General features: G+C 44.7%; 1 protein-coding gene across 3 annotated transcripts in view; it reads right to left on the bottom strand.

Moving 5' to 3' along the window:
- LOC121399447 (nucleoredoxin-like protein 2) overlaps positions 1–13,355 on the bottom strand; it is a 29,154-nt gene extending 15,799 nt beyond the window's left edge. The window contains exons 1-3 of one of the 3 annotated variants that reach the window (XR_005965040.1): positions 13,135–13,355; positions 12,840–12,907; positions 1,828–1,902 (exon numbers count right to left, since the gene is read on the bottom strand). The gene's annotated coding sequence lies outside the window, so the exon portion shown is untranslated. Of the gene's footprint in view, positions 1–1,827; positions 1,903–3,617; positions 3,984–12,839; positions 12,908–13,134 lie in introns of those variants that run through there. The other 2 variants (XR_005965041.1, XR_005965039.1) reach the window with 2 other exon arrangements.
- Between the last annotated feature and the right edge of the window lie 8,409 nt (positions 13,356–21,764).

The following is a 21,764-nucleotide window of genomic DNA, read 5'->3' as shown; positions in this document are numbered from 1 at the left end:
CATCACCCTGCCATACAGATGTTCTTTGTGCAAATTGCACTGAATTGTAGAACGATGTACAGATACACCAATTGCAGCAAGATTCTTGCAGGTCTTTAAAAGTGGTATTTGGGTTGTCTGTAACCATTCTCACAATCCTCCTTATTTGCCGCTCCTGTATTTTTCTTGGCCTGCCAGACCTGGGTTTTACAGCAACTGTGCCTGTGGCCTTCCATTTCCTCATTACAATTACAGTTGCAACTGACAGTTTAAACCTCAGAGATAGCTTTTTGTAGCCTTCCCCTAAACAATGATACTGAACAATCTTTGTTTTCAGATCTTTTTTCTTCAGAGGAGAGTCAAACAGAAGCACAACTTGCAATTGGTCACCTTAAATCTGTTGTGTCATGATTGGGCACACCTGCCTATGTAAGTTCAATGCTTAACAATTAAATAATTAAACCGATTTGGCATTGCCAGTAATCAGTATTCAGAAGTTACATGCATTCAAATCAGCAAAATTACAAGGGTACCCACAGTTTTGCACAGCCAGTTTTTCACATTTGATTTATTTTCATACAACTGAATACTACTCCACTACAAATCTTTGTTCAGAAAACACCCCAGTGCAGTGATGTTCCTGGGAAATGAAAGACATGCCACTGTTATGTTTTTTGTTGAAAGGCTGAGAGGGGTTCCCAAACTTTTTCACATGACTGTATTTGGTGAATTATATAAATATCATTATTAATATATTCCCTGTGATATTTGCACACTAAGGGGCTGAGTGGCTAAAATTCAGACCATTAACTATGCAGATTTAAATAGAGATATATTTTTCTAAATACTATTTCTGTTTATGAAAAGGTGCAGATTTTGACAATTTAGTAAACCATTTAAAAGATTTTCCTTATGGTAAACATAATTTCCAGAAAAAAAAACTGAGAATGGTAATTGTACATAAACTAAATGAGCAGCAAAGTAACTTAAGGGTTAAAAGCTCTGCCTTATTAATACATCAAAAAGGGTCCATTCAATTCAATGAGAAAAATATATTATTCAACTTTAGATTTTCCCCATAGGCTTAAGAGATAACCTGCAATCAGGGCTAGGTGTAGGCAGAAGTGGCACCTGTCTGGGGCGCAACAATTTGGGGGTGCTGGGCAGGTGCTTGTTCAAGATTCTTCTGCCTACCCCTAGTCCTGATTTGCTCCCCTCTGCAGCTCTTGCCTCCCATATTTCCCAGGGCAGTTCATTACGCAGGAACTGTTTGTGCTCATGACTTCTGTACGTGGGATGAAGGTTATTTTGCTATTTGTTCTCCGTAGTCACTTCACAGAGAGGGTGCAAGAGGGAATCATTGCTAGAGCGTGACCCCATTCCAAGGACAAGGCATTGTCCCCCGCTGAACATACTTACAGAGCTATGTAGCGGAGGAGTCTGGAGATGGAGACTGGAACAGAGACAATCACAGTATTCCTAGAAAGGAAAGTGATTCTGGACCCTGGGATTGGTCTCTGTGCTGGAACTATTACTCAACTCCAGAGATGTAAAGCACTGGGAATTGTAGTGCAACAACAGCTTGCTACTCAGAATTTACTGATAATACAAGGGCTTCCTGCTTCTGGGCTTTTCTCCTTAAATTGTACAGAAAGGATTGGAGCTTGATCAGTTTTATAAAGGGCTGCCCACATCCCACTGAATTAGTGGGCTGTTCCTGCTGAATTGTGCTTAGTACAGGGGATACAGTACCTTTGCTGCCATACTTTTATGGGATCTCTCTGTACAGGCTATGAGCAAACTTAGGTGGCTGTTTCTGCTGAGTTGGATGAGCCCCATTTTACTCACCTGTCTGTCATGGTGATCTGTTCCAGTATTGCAGAGCCAGTGTTTGCTTTCCAGTTCCCAGAAATAGATGTTCTCCTGCAACATATATTCACATGTTTTTAAGGAGGAACACACAATTCTATAAATGCCAGCATGATAATAGTAAATGATAGCAAGAAATCAGAATTACTTATTATCTCCCACCCCTAAACCTGGAGGTCTCCCCTCTCTCCCACCCGGGCATTGAGCTTGGGCCTCATGGGACCCGTCCCTGGCTTTCCTGCAAGCTGCACATAGTGATGTGTTGTTTAATGTCCTCTCTAGAGCCAGGGTGTGCGGGGGAACTTACTGAGCTGAGCTTACAATGAGAAGATCATTGCACTCTGTTTGCCCTGTGCCTAGGATTTGTGCAGTGTGAGTGCCCGAACCCAGGCTGGGTGCATGCCCATGTAATGTTCTCCCTTATTCTATTTAAGGGGCTGTTCACCATTCAATTAACTTTTAGTATGATATAGAGAGTGATATCCTGAGACAATTTGCAACTGCTTTAAGTTTTTTATTATTTGTGGTTTTTGAGTTATTTAGCTTTTTATTCAGCAGATCTCCACTTTGTAATTTCAGCAATCTGATTGCTAAGTTTTTAATTACCCTAACAACCATGAGCTGATTTGATTATAAGACTGGAGTATGAATAGGAGAGGCTCTGAATAGATAGATGAGTAATGAAAAGTAGCAATAACAATAAATATGTAGCTTTACAGAGCATTTGTTTTTTTTAGATGGGGTCAGTGAAACAGTCAGAAAAAAGAAGACAGAATAAGTCGCTTAGAATTGGCCATTCTGTAACATACTAAAAAGTCACCTTAAAGGTGAACCACCCCATTAATCCCTAAGTATTTCATTGCATAGTCTGGCCCCCATGATTGGGGACCCCATGGGCCCAATAGGCTTAAGGCTGGTTATCATGTTGTTTCTATGCACTCCTGATTCTGACTCCAGCTAGACTACAGAAAGAAATAACAAACACTGTTTACAATAGAATAGTTACTGTTCACGTGTCTGCCCTGGGGTTCCCCTTAATACCCAGCCTTAAGGGACACTGAGTAACTGGAAAGATACGGAAAGGAAGCTCATGACTGGGATCTGCATTGGGAGATATCAGGGTACAGAGCGGCAATATGGCTTCAAGGGGAAGTCACTCTATCCTGCATGGTGTCATAGGATGTATATATATATATATATATATATATATATATATATATATATATATATATATATATAATATATATATATATATATATATATATATATAAAGAACAAATCTGGTGCACAACGATAATGAGAAAACGCCCTTTGTGCTGGTCAAATGTCCATGGTAATCATATTCAAAAAATACAGCCGCACCAACAGGACTTTTATGAAAACAAACAGTGCTTTTTATTCAACGTTTCAGCCCCATACCTGGGCCGTCCTCAGGAAGTGCAAATCCCCATATCCAAAACCCCACATTTAAACATTTACAATTGGCGCCAAATAACGTCCAAAGATGACGTTCTGTCTAGGCGTCTGATGTGATCAGTGACGTAAGAAAGTGTGACGTGTGCTACGTTCATTTACACGATAACAGTGAAAAAACATTTTTTTTTTAAAACTCAAGTGCCCGATCATGAAGTCCCATAATCGGTGTCAAGCTCCTTGTATATCTATATGTGTGGTTTTGTGCCCCGTGAACATATTAAAACTCCACCGACAGTTAGTCCGTTATTACCCTTTCCAATCACACTATTTATGACACCCTTTGCGGAAAGTACCTGTGGCTTCTATGTCCTGTATGCCATTATCGCCCCCTCTGCAGATACGGTGCAACATCAAACGAGGGACACCCGATCCTTGTGACTGGCTGCGCTTAGCCTGTGCCGGCTTTCCGTCTTTTCACGGGTTACTATGGCAACCTTCCGCTCGTAACTCAGGATTCCCCTGCTGTGTTCCGACTGACCCCCGTCCTTCAGCACTCTCTTTATGCTGCACGCAGGGAGTCTTGGCTGGCTACACTGTCGTAAGACAGTGCTCCCTCCGCGTCTGCTCCTGCTTTCTGCCTGGGCAATTCTTCCCATATTTCGGGACTAACATGTATTTGTGCTTGGGAGTCAGCCCTTGTATGTCACTTCATATGCAGGATCCTTATTGTTAGCTGCCATTCAGGTGTTCGTGTCTACAAACAGCCACGTCACTTACCCTACGGAGCCACGGGTGTCCCCACTGTTGTCCCGAACAACTGCTGGGGGCTTCGTCCGCTCTATAAGCCTGTACCTTTCCCCTTCTGAGTGTCTCCCGATGTACTGAGGGTAATAGAAAGAACAATATCATGCTCTATGTATAATCCAAGTTGGCATTTGAATAGTCTTAAGTCATTTCTTGTCCCCTATCCATTCTGAAGCCTAAAGGCTATATTCCAAATAATGAAAAAAAAACAAAACAAAACAAAACTACACAAAAAATTAATAAAAAAGAAACAATAGTCCAACCTAGGGTAGAAATGACAACATATGTAACAATATCATATGTACAAATTAGCAACAGTCAGCGTATTTAACTTGAACAATTATGCAGCTGAATTGTTGCAATGTTCTTTAGTAGAATGGAGCCATGGGAAGTGTCTCGTTAAGACCTCTAGGTGAGACAGTATCCAAATTGAAGATCCACATTGATTCCCTTTGTAGCAGTTTCAAGTTTCTATCGCCACCTCTCCGTGGTGCTGGCACATGGTCAATGATCATATGTCGGAACTGGGGGAGAGTATGTTTCAATTGTAGCCAGTGTTTCGGTACAGGTTGATCAGCCTTCCCTGAGGAGAGTGCCAACCTAATGGCACTTCTATGATTGTTCATCCTCTCTCTGTAGGTGGTTGATGCCTTCCCTACATAGTAAAGACCGCATGGACACCATGCCATGTACACCACGTGATCACTGGTGCACGTTAGTCTGTATTTAATATTGTACCTGTGTCCCGTCCTGGGGTGTGTGAAGTAGGTCCCTTGGAGCATGCCACTGCATGTTAAACAGCCGGAGCATTTAAAGCATCCCATCTTCAGTGGTCCCCCTAACCATGTTTTTTGTTTCACTGAGGAATCATCCTTCAAATCTTTCACCACCAGCATATCGCTCAAATTGTGTCCTCTCTTGTAAGCCAATAGTGGTCTCTTTTTATCTAGAAATGGCAAGTGTGCATCGGAGTTGAGTTGGAACAGGGACCCAATGGCCGAAATAATGGGTCTACCTGGTGGTGCCGACAGAGATTTATGTATCTTCGGCAGTGTATACATAAAAGGTACCCTGGGGAATTTAGTTCTAAGATTCTGTCCCATATCTTCGGTGATCCATCCTGCTTGCAATCCCATATCGATTTCCAAATCTAGTTTAATTTTAAACTTCTCTGTGGGGTCACTTTTAAGTTGTTGGTATGTCTTAGTATCAGAGAGTTGTCCCACTATTTCTTTTTCATAATAGGCTTTATCCAGTAAGACTACTGCACCACCTTTGTCAACTTTCTGGATATAACCATCTGTAAACAGGGTGGGAGTGTGGTGACTACGCTATACAAAAAACCGACTGATATGAACAGCTTAATCCATGCACAGTCCCACCATCCCCCACACACGTCCCGAGGGGTTTTATACTCACAATTTCTCAGAGTAATCAGGAATAATACAAGTAGGAATACTGCTGAACTACAACTTGAAGAACATGCGGAACTATTCGAAGAAAGGGGCTACCCGAGGAGACTGATTGACGAACAACTGCATAGAGCCAAAACCCATAACCAGGAGGACCTCTTACAAGAATCCAACAAAAGAACAAGGGCACAACCAGATTTGATATTTACCACGTGTTGGTCAGATATCAGTATACAGATGAAAAAAGTTATTACGGATAGATGGGAGATAATCAACTCCGATGCACACTTGCCATTTCCAGATAAAAAGAGACCACTATTGGCTTACAAGAGAGGACACAATTTGAGCGATATGCTGGTGGTGAAAGATTTGAAGGATGATTCCTCAGTGAAACAAAAAACATGGTTAGGGGGACCACTGAAGATGGGATGCTTTAAATGCTCCGGCTGTTTAACATGCAGTGGCATGCTCCAAGGGACCTACTTCACGCACCCCAGGACGGGACACAGGTACAATATTAAATACAGACTAACGTGCACCAGTGATCACGTGGTGTACATGGCATGGTGTCCATGCGGTCTTTACTATGTAGGGAAGGCATCAACCACCTACAGAGAGAGGATGAACAATCATAGAAGTGCCATTAGGTTGGCACTCTCCTCAGGGAAGGCTGATCAACCTGTACCCAAACACTGGCTACAATTGAAACATACTCTCCCCCAATTCCGACATATGATCATTGACCATGTGCCAGCACCACGGAGAGGTGGCGATAGAAACTTGAAACTGCTACAAAGGGAATCAATGTGGATCTTCAATTTGGATACTGTCTCACCTAGAGGTCTTAACGAGACACTTCCCATGGCTCCATTCTACTAAAGAACATTGCAACAATTCAGCTGCATAATTGTTCCAGTTAAATACGCTGACTGTTGCTAATTTGTACATATGATATTGTTACATATGTTGTCATTTCTACCCTAGGTTGGACTATTGTTTCTTTTTTATTAATTTTTTGTGTAGTTTTGTTTTGTTTTTTTCATTATTTGGAATACAGCCTTTAGGCTTCAGAATGGATAGGGGACAAGAAATGACTTAAGACTATTCAAATGCCGACTTGGATTATACATAGAGCATGATATTGTTCTTTCTATTACCCTCAGTACATCGGGAGACACTCAGAAGGGAAAAGGTACAGGCTTATAGAGCGGACGAAGCCCCCAGCAGTTGTTCGGGACAACAGTGGGGACACCCGTGGCTCCGTAGGGTAAGTGACGGGGCTGTTTGTAGACACGAACACCTGAATGGCAGCTAACAATAAGGATCCTGCATATGAAGTGACATACAAGGGCTGACTCCCAAGCACAAATACATGTTAGTCCCGAAATATGGGAAGAATTGCCCAGGCAGAAAGCAGGAGCAGACGCGGAGGGAGCACTGTCTTACGACAGTGTAGCCAGCCAAGACTCCCTGCGTGCAGCATAAAGAGAGTGCTGAAGGACGGGGGTCAGTCGGAACACAGCAGGGGAATCCTGAGTTACGAGCGGAAGGTTGCCATAGTAACCCGTGTAAAGACGGAAAGCCGGCACAGGCTAAGCGCAGCCAGTCACAAGGATCGGGTGTCCCTCGTTTGATGTTGCACCGTATCTGCAGAGGGGGCGATAATGGCATACAGGACATAGAAGCCACAGGTACTTTCCGCAAAGGGTGTCATAAATAGTGTGATTGGAAAGGGTAATAACGGACTAACTGTCGGTGGAGTTTTAATATGTTCACGGGGCACAAAACCACACATATAGATATACAAGGAGCTTGACACCGATTATGGGACTTCATGATCGGGCACTTGAGTTTTAAAAAAAAATGTTTTTTCACTGTTATCGTGTAAATGAACGTAGCACACGTCACACTTGCTTACGTCACTGATCACATCAGACGCCTAGACAGAACGTCATCTTTGGACGTTATTTGGCGCCAATTGTAAATGTTTAAATGTGGGGTTTTGGATATGGGGATTTGCACTTCCTGAGGACGGCCCAGGTATGGGGCTGAAACGTTGAATAAAAAGCACTGTTTGTTTTCATAAAATTCCTGTTGGTGCGGCTGTATTTTTTGTATATATATATATATATATATATATATATATATATATATATATATATATATATATCTTTATTTATACAGAGCTGCTTGTATACACATCACTCTACATTTTGCTCCTTTGTTTAATAAACAGTTGTGAAAACTAGACCCCTCCAAAATTGCAAAATGATCTTGATATACAGTGGGGTCTTATGTACTTAGTGATAAAAATGGGTGTTTTGGCTCCTGGCAATGAGGGGGTCTGCCTACAGCACTACTAACTATAACCCCTTTTTAATAGCCCTGGGTGGGAGCTGCCATACTGTGTCCCACTCCTAGTCCCTTGTTCTCACATCCCTTGGCTTTGTAGTTCTTTACAAATTTCTAGATCCAATTTCTATGGAGTCTATGAAGGGTATGGTGGTCACGCAGGTCTTGGCCATGGCCACCACGCATAACCCTAAGGGGCAAGAGCGGCACAAGGACAGAGGAGCATGAGTGTATTGTGCAATAATATTAATGGGGAACATGACCCAGATAATAAAAGAAAATATAATTCTAAGCAACTTCCCAAAATCCATTACTCCTCATTCTTACTGGGACTATAGTTATATGTAACTGTCATTGTGTCTGTCACTTTCTCCATTGGAGTTCTTATCCTGCTGTGTTGTTTTAGTAGTCACAACCTATAGTGCAGAGAAAAACAAGAGACCTACAGACACCTTAAGAGTGAGAAATGAATGCATATTGGGAAGTTGCTTAAAATCAAATTTTATTTCATTACTCATAAACCTATTTTACGGTGGAGTTTCCCTTTAAATATGATGATTTTATTCAAAACATTTTTCAGACTTCATAAACACATTCAGATCTAATGTGCAGGGTGGCCCGGGTGCATCGCCCCGAACCCGTAGCTGGGGTGAGTGAGGAAATGTACAGAAAATTAAGGATTCCATGTTTTAACCGACTGAATAAAAGCTGTTTTTACCTACGAGTGGCTCCAGGAGTGCTTGCCGATTTTCTGTATATGTATTAACGTATACCTCAAATAAAGCCGTCTGGTTAATATCAGAGTCAATCTGAATGGTTCAAATCAGGCCCAAGGGGAACTTCGGGGCCAGGCTTAATTTGAGTATTTATTCAAATCCAAGAAGGACTTGTGGGCCAGAATCCATTATGGGTGAGAATATATAAACCAGACATTGATCATATTTTTTATATGGAAAACACAAACCAGCCAAAGCCCCAAAAAGGAACCCAAATCTGTTCCTTGGCTAGTTTATACAGATATGGCAGCAAAGTAACTGCACTGACTCAATAGGCCACACATACAAAGCAATGTTCTGTGTACATAATAAGCTGTGCATGTACTGCCATCTAGGGGCAAATTAATGCCATATAAACTTCCCTCATCAACAGGGTACACTTTCCCTTTAACAGCAGGGAACAGAGGTGACATCTTACCTGGGAATGTGACAGTTACTTCAGTCCGTTGGTTGGCCCTGAGGTGAGAGGTATGTGTGCTTTCCTTCTGAGAGATTTTTTTTCAAACAACCCTTATTTTAGTGACAAAAAGAGGGGAAATAGTAGTTTGATGCCCCCCCAGATTAGCAAATGATGAGCCTGTCATTGATTTTAGTGGATTTGGAATTTTCCCCCTAAATTGGGCATGGGAGATGCTTTGATTCTTAGTACTGGTTGGGAGACACAGACCCAGGATTTGCTGTTATGAAGGGCTGCCAGCAAATATCCACATTTTCTACTGAAGGAAGCATTTAGGAACCCCTGTACCACACTATAAGATGCTTAATTTGTGTTCCATGTAATGACAGGCTCCTTAAAGAACTCGCCCCCAGTTATGTGCCCTGCGCTTATGTACCAGCATTGTAGCTAAATACTTGTTCCTTATAGCCAAGTCTGGAACTAGCGGTGGGCAACAGGGGCTTGTACCATGGGGGACAATTGAGGGGGTGATAACAAATGAGTAGGGGACATACAGCAAGTCCCCATATAAGAGAGGTGACTTCATGGCTAGGGATTTCACAGTTGGTTTTGTCAGTTGGTTGGTTCTGTGTAAATTGTATATTCCCTCTGAGAGATTGCTTGCCAAACAACCCATACTTTAGTGAAAAAAAGCAGGGAAAAGGTTGGGTGATGCCCCCATGACTAGCAGATGATGGTACTCTCCCTGATTTTAGTGAATTTGGAGATTTTTCCCCTAAAATGGGCTTGGGAGATGCCTTTAATCTTAGCACTGGATGGGAGACACAGACTTAGGATTTGTCAGTTATACAGAGCTGCCAGCAAATATTCACATTTGCTACTGAAGGAAGCATTTGGGAACTCCTGTACCACACCATAAGATGCTTAATTTGTGTTCCATGTAATGACAGGCTCCTTAGTGTTTTCCCATCTGCCCTGCTCTTAAGTACCAGCATTGTAGCTAAATACATGTTCCTTATATCCAAGTCTGGAACTAGGGGTGGGCAGCAGGGGCTTGTACCATGGGGGACAATTGAGGGGGTGATAGCAAATGAGTGGAGGACATACAGCAAGGTCCCATAGTGAAAAAAAGCAGGGAAAGGGTTCGGTGAAGCCCCCATGACTAGCAGATGATGGTACTCTCCCTGATTTTAGTGAATTTGGAGATTTTTCCCCTAAAATGGGCTTGGGCGATGCCTTTAATCTTAGCACTGGATGGGAGACAGACTTAGGATTTGTCAGTTATGCAGGGCTGCCATCAAATATCCATATTTTGCACTGAAGGAAGCATTTGGGAACCCCTGTATCACACCATACGATGCTTAATTAGTGTTCCCGGTACTGACAGGCTCCTTAGTGTTTTTCCATCTGCCCTGTGCTTATGTACCAGCATTGTAGCTAAACACATGTTCCTTATAGCCAAGTCTGGAACTAGGGGTGGGCAACAGGGGCTTGTACCATGGGGGACAATTGAGGGGGTGACAGCAAATGAGTGGAGGACATACAGCAAGGTCCCATATAAGACAGGTGTCTTCATGGCTAGGGATTTCACAGTTGGTTTTGACAGTTGATTGGTTCTGTGTAAATTGTATATTCCCTCTGAGAGATTGCTTGCCAAACAACCCATTCTTTAGTGAAAAAAGCAGGGAAAAGGTTGGGTGATGCCCTCATGACTTGCAGATGATGGTACTCTCCCTGATTTTAGTGAATTTGGAGATTTTTCCCCTAAAATGGGCTTGGGAGATGCCTTTAATCTTAGCACTGGATGGGAGACAGACTTAGGATTTGTCAGTTATGCAGGGCTGCCATCAAATATCCATATTTTGCACTGAAGGAAGCATTTGGGAACCCCTGTATCACACCATAAGATGTTTAATTTGTGTAACATGTAATGACAGGCTCCTGCTACAAGCAGGCGCTTGTACCATGGGGGACAATTGAGGGGGTGATAGCAAATGAGTGGGGGACATACAGCAAGTCCCCATATAAGAGAGGTGACTTCATGCCTAGGGATTTCACAGTTGGTTTTGTCAGTCCACATTTTCTACTGAAGGAAGCATTTGGGAACTCCTGTACAACACCATAAGATGATTAATTTGTGTAACGTAATGACAGGCTTCTTAGAGAATTGCCCCTCTGCCCCCCGGGTATTGGCCCTGCTCTTATGTACCAACATTGTAGCTAAAAACATGCTCCCTTTATCCAAGTCTGGAACCATGGGTGAAGAAGATTTAGGATTAACCGCACACCGACACCACCCTTCCTGATATAATCACCTGGTGCACAATGATAGAGGCATCGGCCACCTCACAGAATCATAGAAAAGAATTTCGCCGGCACATGGGATTTTAGGCTGCAGGGCAAGCCCTTGCAATTTTTTAATGCAGTGCAGGTGCAACATTTCGGGGTCACGCCCCTTTGTCAAGCATCATGCTTGACAAAGGAGCGTGACCACGAAACGTTGCACCTGCCTGTGTGCCGGCGAAATTCTTTTCTGGAACCATGGGTGGGCAGCAGGGGTTCATGGCATGGGGGACAATGGGAAGGGAGGTGATGGAAAATGAGTTGAGGACATACATCAAGGTCCCATATTCATATTTCATTCCGACTTTCACATAAATAGCTTGTTGCTAAGGTCAAGGAACCTAGCAACCAGGGTTTAATTTTTTTTTTTTTTTGCAGAGTAAAAAAGTATAATTGAAATTATGAATTTGATGCATCACTGATATGAACAGTATATGGCACCATTTTTTACCCATTCTAACTGTACCAATGGCCATTTCTGATAGGTTGCTATGAGCCTACTTACAGTAAAGTATAAAATTAGGCCCATCCGCTGCTGGAAGTGTAATAAAGTTTAGGGTGTATTTTATAGGAAATATTAAGTGGTAAATATATTCTCCCTGAAGCTTATCCTTTTTATTCTCATCGCTATATGCCTTGATGCTGGATCTGCTTTTATGTTTTGGTTCCCCATAGTTTCGATTTCTCTATTCTTTCCTGAACAAGCATTGGGGATAGCCAGATACTTCTAAGTCCAACTTCTGTGTACAGAGAGACAGAATTTTTCTGGCCTACATGGTGGAGGGCCAATAATGGAAGCCAGTTTTTAAACCACACCCATGTTACCACAAGACCATGTCTACATTAATGGTGACAGCCCACCAAAAAACCAAATGGTTGATGCTTATAGCAGGGATATCGCTTGTCACTCATACTGTATGTGAAAATAATTGTCATTTTAAGACCTAACCTTAAATCCATATGCCTCATCCCCCCCCCACTGTGGATAACACAGCACCCACCCCCAGCACAAAAAACACCTTAGCAATACCCTAACAATAATTTCCAAATGCAACAAACCCCCACAACAAATACCAGGCTTATGTTCCACAGGCAGAGGATGGCACACACAGGCAGAGTATGGCACACCCAAGGAGAATAGGGCAGGCAGAGTATGGCATACTGGGGAGCATGGGCCAGTCAGAGTATGGAACCCTTTAACCCATTAGTCCTCGTTAACGGCTTTATAATGCAGTTCATCAACAGTGAACAGTGTGTATAGTCCAAGCGTGAATGTGAATCCAAGTTCAAGTTTATAGCCATTGTGATTATCATCCATAGGTAAAATAGAACACCATACCAAAGATAAAAGCAACATTGTACATAAATATATACATATTTTAGTAACAACCAGGAACTGCTCCAATCAAAAGCCTACCTAAAGAACACCCTGATGCTATTTTGTATATTTATGCTGCCCTTTATATATTTTGCTTTACTTGTTATTCTTACCATTAGCTGGTTTCTGTAATGCAGGTATTCTAGCAATGAGCTATTCTAGATTGGCCAGTCTTCAATATCTGCGGAGGAAAAACAAAAGAGGTTTAATATAATAAAAAGGGGATAAGACTCCAATAGTCATTCATATTTATTGGGGATATTGTATTCATTTTTTTTTATCTAATTTGATCTAATCGTGTCTGTAGGGAAAAATACAATTCCATTAAATAAAGGGCTTTATTAAAGGGGGAAATGAAGTCACCGATATGAAACTAGTGCTGCCACCTTTGCCATTTTTAAAACTTACCCTAGTTATCTTTTGTTCGACTGGTGTGATCAATAAACAGTGCACACTGTGTTTTTGCTGTAACTGACCCGAAGAAGGGAGGTCGCGACATGAAGAAGTGCAGGGAGCGGGTCCAGTCCGACTCTGCCTATTAAGGTACATTAAGGTAAATTATATGTAATCTCAACAGATCTTTTAATCTTATTTACCCTTATTTTCTATATATTTGAGTATTATGTAGATATGCACACACCCCTATATATGAGGAATGATAAATTACATTGAAGTGTATTATTAATATTATTTGCATTTATTGTTATTGTGGTATTATCCTGATAGTCTTCGGTGTAATCTTCGGTGTACAGCATTTACAAGTTGGTTCAAGGACATTGGACCAGGATTTAAGAACCTAGTTATCCTTGTACTCAGTTTTAGAATGCTGGTCATTGTGCTCTGTATGTTCTTGCCATACAGTTTTCTGCAGTATGAATTTTAATTAAAAAAAAATCTTCTGATTATACTTCCTTGTCTCCGGGGGCTCCCCACAATTATATTTAATTGTGCACGGCTCAAGAGGGGAATGGTGGAGACACTCACTGATGACGGGTACGTTCTAAAGGGACACTAAGATTCAGGTCCGGACTGGGATATAAAAACAGTCCTTAGCATTTCAAATAAGAGAGACCTTAATGTCCTCATTAGCTCAATGAATGGTGACTGCCTATAACATCTCTTTGGCATTTGCTAGAAACCACAGCTTGTCCATCTGGGCCTGCCTAAGACCCCCAAAATTAAGTGTCCTCTATATAGAAAACCCAAGGCAGGTGATTGGGAGTCTCAGAAGCTGTATTAAATAACACAGAAATATCACATATAATAATATAAGAAGTGCAGTTATATAAACTGTTATGTGTGAAGGCATGGGACATACAGAACAAGAGATGACCAAGCTCAATTATCCTTATATTTTCTCTAAAGTTTAGCAGCAAGCAGGCCATGAAGTAAATGCTGACAACACAGAACATTTTTCAGTGGACTTGTTTACACCACTAGAATTCTATTGTGATTGTGATTCTTGTGTTACCGATATAGTTGATATATACATATATAATACACAAAAGCCATGAATATCTTGTAAACTATATTCTTATAAATGGCTCTTAGTGATGTCATCAGTTATAAACGGAGCTTAGTGATGTTATTTTTCACATGACTCATTAAAGCTTGTTTATTATAATAAATAAAGTACCCCTTGTTGAAAAACATAAGGATATTAGAAGTAAACTCGGAGTTCCATAACCTGTATAAAAGGTCATGGAGCTCCTTGATGACTTATAAAATCCTTATATTTTACAATAGTGGTACTTTATTTACTATATATAATCTACAGTTTGGTTAATTCCCCCATGGGACAAAACTGTAAATTATATAATTATGAATGGGGTGTTCCTACATCAGTACGCTCCTATCAATGGTTTGGGTACTCCATTACTTGGTGCCCCTATCACTTGGGAGCTAGATGATGAGAATCATATATTTCAAACTGGATTCGATTAAGGTAATCATACGTATAATGAGTGGCAATTTGAGCAAAATTGTATGATAATGCCTATACCATTCACTCTAGCAGGTATCACGTATTAACATTTTTTTGTGTTTACATTATGAGAATAAGCTCTTCTTAGGTCAGAATCTCATCTCCTAAAAACAACTAACACTTACTTGAGTTCCACTTTCTGTAGTACCTCTGCTAGGCTCCACTCACTAACCCATTCACCCATCCCATTCATCGGCACATTCACTCAGCCCCCTCTCCGAAACAATCACATACCCTCTCAACCCCCTCACTGACATATTCACCCACCCAGCCCCCTCACCGACACATTCGCCCACCCAGTCCCATTACCAACACATTCACCCTCCCAGCCCCTTTCTGACATATTTGCCCACCCTCCCCACCCCTATGCAACAATTCTCCCTTCCTCCCAACCCCTCACCAACACATTCGCCCATCCTCCCATCCCCTTCACCAACACATTCCCCAATCCTCCCATCTCTCTCACTGACAAATTCGCCCACTCTCCCAGCCCCCTCATCGACACTTTCGCCCACCCTCCGAGCCCCCTCACCAACACATTTGCCCACCTTCCCAGCCCCCTTACCGACACATTCGCCCACCCTTCCACACCCTTCACCGACACATTCGCCCACCCACACAACTCCCTCACTAAAGGTGGCCATACACGGGCCGATAGAAGCTGCCAACAGACCGAGTCGGCAGCTTATTGGCCCGTGTATGGGCCCGCCCACGGGCTTCCCCAATCGAGATCTGGCCAAAAGTCGGCAAGATCTCGATCGGATGGGACAAAAAATCCCGTCGGATCGCGGCCGCATCTGTTCGTTGATGCGGTCCCGCGATCCGACCGCCCGTTCCCATTCGTTAAGATCCACTCGTTTGGCAATGTCGCCAAATGAGCGGATCTCTCCATGTATGGCCACCTTTACACAATCACCCACCCTCCCAGCCCCCTCCTCGACCCATTTACCCAACCCTCATCCCTCTCACATACACATTTACCCCCATTCACCAACACACTCACTCCCCCACTGACATTTTCAACCACCCTCGCATCCCTTTCATTGACACATACACCCACTCTCCTTTCCCCCTTACTGACACATTCACCCACCCTTCTATCCTCTGCAATGACACATTCACCCACCCAGCTCTCTCACGCAGCTCTCTCACTGACACTTTCACCCACTCTCTAAGCCCACCTCACCAACACATTCAACTACCATCCCAGACTCCTCACTGACACATTCACCCACCCTCCCACTAGCCTCACTGACACATTCACCCATCTAGTGGATGAATGTGTCCAGAGGGGGATGGGAGGTTGGGCAAATGTGTTGTTAAGGTGGATGGGAGAGTGATTGAATGTGTCAGTTAGTGGGATCAGAGGGTGGGCAAATTTGTCAGTGGGGGGCTAGGAGGGTGGATGAATCTGTTGGTAAGGGGGTGAAGGGTGGGTGACAGTGTTGGTGAGGGGGATGGGAGGGTAGACAACTGCGTCCATGAGGGGGATGGGAGGATGGGCGACTGGGTCAGCTAGCGGGAAGGGAGGGTGGGTGGCTGTGTCAGCGAGGGTAATGGAAGGGTGGTCGAAACTATCAACGAGTGGGATGGGAGGTGGACAAATGTATCAGCGAGGGGGATGGGAGGGTGAATGTGTCGGTGAGTGGGATTGGAGGGTGGGTAAGTGTGTTGGCGACGTGGATTGGAGGGTGGGCGAATGTGTGGGCGAGGGGAATGTGAGGGTATGCGAGTGTGTCTGTGAGGGGGATATGAGGGTAAGCGAGTGTGTTGGTGAGGGGGATTGGAGGGTGGGCATATGTCAGCTGGTGGGATGGGAGGGTGAAAATATCAGTGAGAGGGATGGGAGAGTGGGCAAATGTGTCGGGAGGATGGGCAAATATGTTTGCGAGGGGAATGGGAGGGTGGGAGAGTGTATCGATGAGGGGGGTGGGAGGGTGTGTTGGCTAGGAGGATGGTTGAATGGTCGAGTGTATCAGGGAGGTAAATGGGAGGGTGGGCGAGTGTGTCGTCGAGGGGCGTGGGAGGGTGGGTGAGTGTGTCGGCTAGGGGGATGGTTGGATGGTCGAGTGTATTGGGGAGGTAAATGGGAGGGTGGGCGAGTGTGTCAGTGAGGGGGATTGGAGGGTGGATGAATGTGTCGGTGAGTAGGATTGGAGGGTGGGAAAGTGTGTTGGCGAGGTGGATTGGAGGATGGATGAATGTGTGGGTGAGGGGGATGTGAGGGTATGCGAGTGTGTTGGTTAGGAGGATGGGAGGGTGGGCATATGTCAGCGGGTGGGATGGGAGGGTGAAAATGTCAGCAAATGGAATGGGAAAGTGGGCACGTGCGTTGGCAAGGGGGATGGGATGGTGGGCAAGTGTCGGCTAGGGGAGGATGGTTGTATGGTCGAGTGTATTGGGGAGGTAAATGGGAGGATGGGCATGTGTGTTAGTGAGGGGGATTGGAGGGTGGGCGTATGTGTCAACAAGGAGGATGGGAGGGTGGGAAATATGTCTGCGAAGGCGATAGGAGGGTGGGTGAATGTGTCGGTGAGGGGGATGAGAAGGTGGGAAAATATGTTGGTGAGGTGGATTGGAGGGTGGGCAAATGAGTCGACAGTGAGTGGGATGGGATGGTGGGCAAGTGTGTTGGCGAGGTGGATTGGAGTGTGGGCGAATGTGTTGGCGAGGGGGATGTAAGGGTATATGCGTGTGTTGGTGAGGGGGATGGGAGGGTGGGCATATATCAGTGGGTGGGATGGAAGGGTGAAAATGTCAGTGAGTGGAATGGGAGAGTGGTCGCGTGCGTCAGCAAGGGGGACAGGAGGATGGGAAAATGTGTCGTGAGGATGGGAGGGTAGGAAAATATGTTTGCGACGGGGATGGGAGGGTGGGCAAGTATGTCGGCTAGGGGGCTGGGAATGTGGGTGAGTGTGTCGGATAGGGGGATGGTTGGATGGGCGAGTGTATCGGGAAGGTAAATGGGAGGGTGGGCGAGTGTGAAAGCGAGGGGGATTGGAGGGTGGGCGAATGTGTCAGTGAGTGGGATGGGAGGGTGGGCAAGTATGTTGGCGAGGTGGATTGGAGGGTGGGCAAATGTGTCAGGGAGGAGGATGGGAGGGTGGGCAAATATGTCTGTGAGGGGGATAGGAGGGTGGGTGAATGTGTCAGTGAGGGGGATGAGAAGGTGGGCAAATGTGTTGGTGAGGTGGATTGGAGGGTGGGAAAATGTGTTGACGAGGAGGATGGGAAGATGGGAATGTGTCTGCGAGGGGGATTGAAGGGTGGGCGAATGTGTTTGTGAGGGGGATGGGTGAATGAACGTATTGGGAAGGGGGATAGGTGGGTGGGCAAATGTGTCGGCGAAGGGGGCGGTAGGGTGCATGATTGTTTTAGAGAGGAAGATGGAAGGATGTGTGATTGTTTTGGAGATGGGGATGGGTTAGAGACTGGAGCCTGGCATAGGAATTACAGGAAGTAGAACCCAAGTAAGTGTTAGGTGTTTGATGAGATAACTATTTGGACCTAAGAAGAGCTCATTCTGATAATGTAAATTGAAGCAAAACAAAGGGTAATTCTTGATATCTGATACAGTAATTGGTATAGGTGTTATCGTTCAATTTTCCTCAAGTTGGCACTCATTATACCCATGATGAACTTAATCTAAAGAAATGTTTGATCCAAATCATTTTGAACCTCCAGAGTGATAGGGGCAAGATGTAATGGAGTACCTTAAACATTGGTAGGAACATATGAACATACCCAACGGTCTGCATTTAAAGTTTATTCTGTAGTTATATGCATTTACAATAGGCTAGTCTCAGTCCACAAATCAGTAGTAAAAAAAAAAGTCTTTAGGAGACCATTGGTTTGCTCCACAATGGGACTATACACAGAGTCAAATCACTATTTTACCCACAGTGCTGTTGCAAAGGATTTATATTATTGGTTCGTTAAATGACTGCCATTGTCTGAGTATAGAATGCCATCTCTTGGGAAGATGTCACCCTTCCCACTCAACAACACATGCACCCAACCACCCAGCTGTGTCACCTTCACATTCACCCACAAATCCAGCCCCATCATGACACATCCAGTGACCTGCCCTCCCAGGGCCTTCATGACACATTCACTCACCGGCCAAGCCCCCTAACCAACACATTAACCAACCCATCCAGCCCCCTCAAATATAAATTCACCCACCCTTCAAGCCTCCTCACCAATATATTTACCCACCAAGCCTCCTCACCAAACATTCACTCAACCACCCAGACTACTTACTGACATTTTCGCCCACCCAACCCACTCCCCAACACATTCAGCCCCTCCCTGACATATTCATCCACCCATCCAGTCCCCTCACCGAAACATTCACCCACCCATCCAGCCCCTTTCACTGACACATTTACCAACACATCCAACACCCACATTGACACTTTCACAAACCAATCTAGCCCCCCTCACCAACACATTTACCAACACATCCACCACCTTCATTGACACTTTCACCTACCCATTCAGTCCACTCACCCTCATGTGTCGGTGAAGGGACTGGTTGGGTGGGTCAATGTGTCGGTGAAGGGGCTGGGTGGGTCAATGTGTCGGTGATGGGCCTGGGTAGTTGAATGTGTCGGTGAGGGGAATAGGGGGTTGGGTTAATGTATCGGTGAGAGGGATGGGAGGGTAGGTGAATGTGTCTGTGAGTGGGATGGGTAAATGTGTAGGTGAGTGGGAGGGGACAAGGATATGTGAGGTTGATTGAATGTGTTGGCGAGTGAGATGGGAGGGTGAGTGGGATGGGAGGGTGAGTGGGATGGGAGGTTGTGTGAATGTGTCGGTGAAGGCACTGGGTGGGTGAATGTGTCAGTGAGGGGGTGGGTGAATGTGAAAGTGAGAGCGCTGGGTGGGTGGATGTGTCAGGGAGAGGGATGGGTGGGTGAATGTATCAGGGAGGTGGCTGGGTGGGTGAATGTATCGGGGAGGTGGCTGGGTGGGTGAATGTATCAGGGAGGTGGCTGGGTGGGTGAATGTATCAGGGAGGTGGCTGGGTAATGTCGATGAGTGGGATGGCAGGGTGAGTTAATGTGTCGATGAGTGGGAGGGTGGGTTAATGTGTCAGTGAGTAGGATGGGATGATGGGTGAATGTATAAGTGAGTAGGATGGGAGGGTGGGTGAATGTGTCGGTGAGTGGGATGGGGGGTGCATGAATGTGTCGGTGAGTGGAATGAGTGTCAATGAGGGTACTGGATGTTTGGTAAATGTGTCATGAAAGGACTTTGTGTGTGAATGTGTCAGTGAGTGGGATGGAAGGGTGGGTGAATGTGTCGGTGAGTGGGATGGAAGGGTGGGTGAATGTGTCGGTGAGTGGAATGGTGTCAATGAGGGTACTGGATGTTTGGTAAATGTGTCAGTAAGGGGGGATGTATGGGTGGGTGAATGTTTTGGTGAGGGGGCTGGTTGGGTTGGCGAATGTGCCAGTGAGGGGCTGAATGTGTCAGTGAGGGGGATGGGTGGGTGAAAGTGTCAGTGAGTGGTCTGGGTGGTTGGGTGAATGTTTTGGTGAAGGAGCTGGGTTAGTAAATGTGTCAGTGAGGAGGCTGGAAGGGTGTGTTAATGTATATTCAATGGGGCTGGATGGGTGGGTGAATGTGTCGGTGAGGAGGCTTAGAGGGTGAGTGAATGTGTCATGACGGGCTGGGAGGGCAGGTGGATGTGTAGTGATTGGGCTGGATTTGTAGGTGAATGTGAAAGGGGTGATTGGATGCATGTGTTGTTGAGGGGGAAGGGTAACATTTTCCCATTTTTTCTTTACTGAATCATTTCAGACAATGGCAGTCATTTTAAAAGCCGGTTATTGATTTAGAATGACAATATATCTCTGTGTATCTTCCTACTTGTAATGGTATTGTGGAGTGAACCAACAGTCTCCTAAAAACATTTTGTTGACTTCAGCTTTGTGGACCGACAACCTATTGCAAATATTTACAGCAGAAACTTTGAATGAAACATACCATTGGGTATGTTCACATGCTCCTACCAATGGTTTGGGTACTTCATTGATTGATGGATCATATATTTCTAACTGGATTCACTTAATCAAATGTATAATGAGTTTCAACTTGAGAAAAATAGGATGATAACACATATACCCCGTACTCTAGCAGGTATAAAGTACAACCTTTCTGTTTTGCTTCAGTTTACATTATCAGAATAAACTCTTCTTAGGTCCACTCATTTCATGAAACCACATAAGACTTCCATGGGGTGTACTTCCTTTAATCCCTCTGCCAGGCCCCATTCCCGTCACATACACCCAGCCTCCTCACCGACACATTCACTCACCCACCCATCCCATTCACCGACACATTCCTGCTCCCACCAAGCCCCCTCACCGACACATTCCCCTACCCATTAAACCTCTTCCCTTACACATTCACTTACCCAACCCCCTCTCTGACATATTCACCCACCCTTCAATCCCACTCACTGACACATTCATCTGTTTGGCACACTCACCGAAATATTCACCCATCCTCCCAGCACCCTTATCGACACAATCATCCATCCAGCATCCTCACCGATATATTGACCCACCCTCCACCCCCCTCAGAGATATATTAATCCACTCTCCCACACCCTCACTTGCACATTTACCCTCCCTCCCATCCCTTGCATCAACACATTCACCCACCCTCCCTGCCCCCTCACCGACATATTCACCCACCCTCCCAGCTTCAGCACCAAAACTATACCCCCCTCTCATCACCCTAACCGATACATTCAAAAACCCACCTCCCTCACCGACCCATTCACCCACCCTCCAATCCCCTCACAGACATATAAATCAACACTCCCAAACCTCTCCTTAATAATTTCACCCTACATCCAAGCTCCAACACTGACAAATTCACCCATACAGCCCCCTCACTAACACATTCACGCATCCTCCCAGCCCCCTCACCGTCATACTCCCACCATTACAGCACCATAGGCAACACATTCATCCAGCCCCCTCATTGGCATACTCATCCACTCTCACATGCCCCCACCAATACATTCAGGAACCCTCCC

Source organism: Xenopus laevis, chromosome 1S (genome assembly GCF_017654675.1).
Source record: "Xenopus laevis strain J_2021 chromosome 1S, Xenopus_laevis_v10.1, whole genome shotgun sequence".
Taxonomy (NCBI): domain Eukaryota; kingdom Metazoa; phylum Chordata; class Amphibia; order Anura; family Pipidae; genus Xenopus; species Xenopus laevis.
This window is presented reverse-complemented; position numbering and strand designations above follow the sequence as displayed.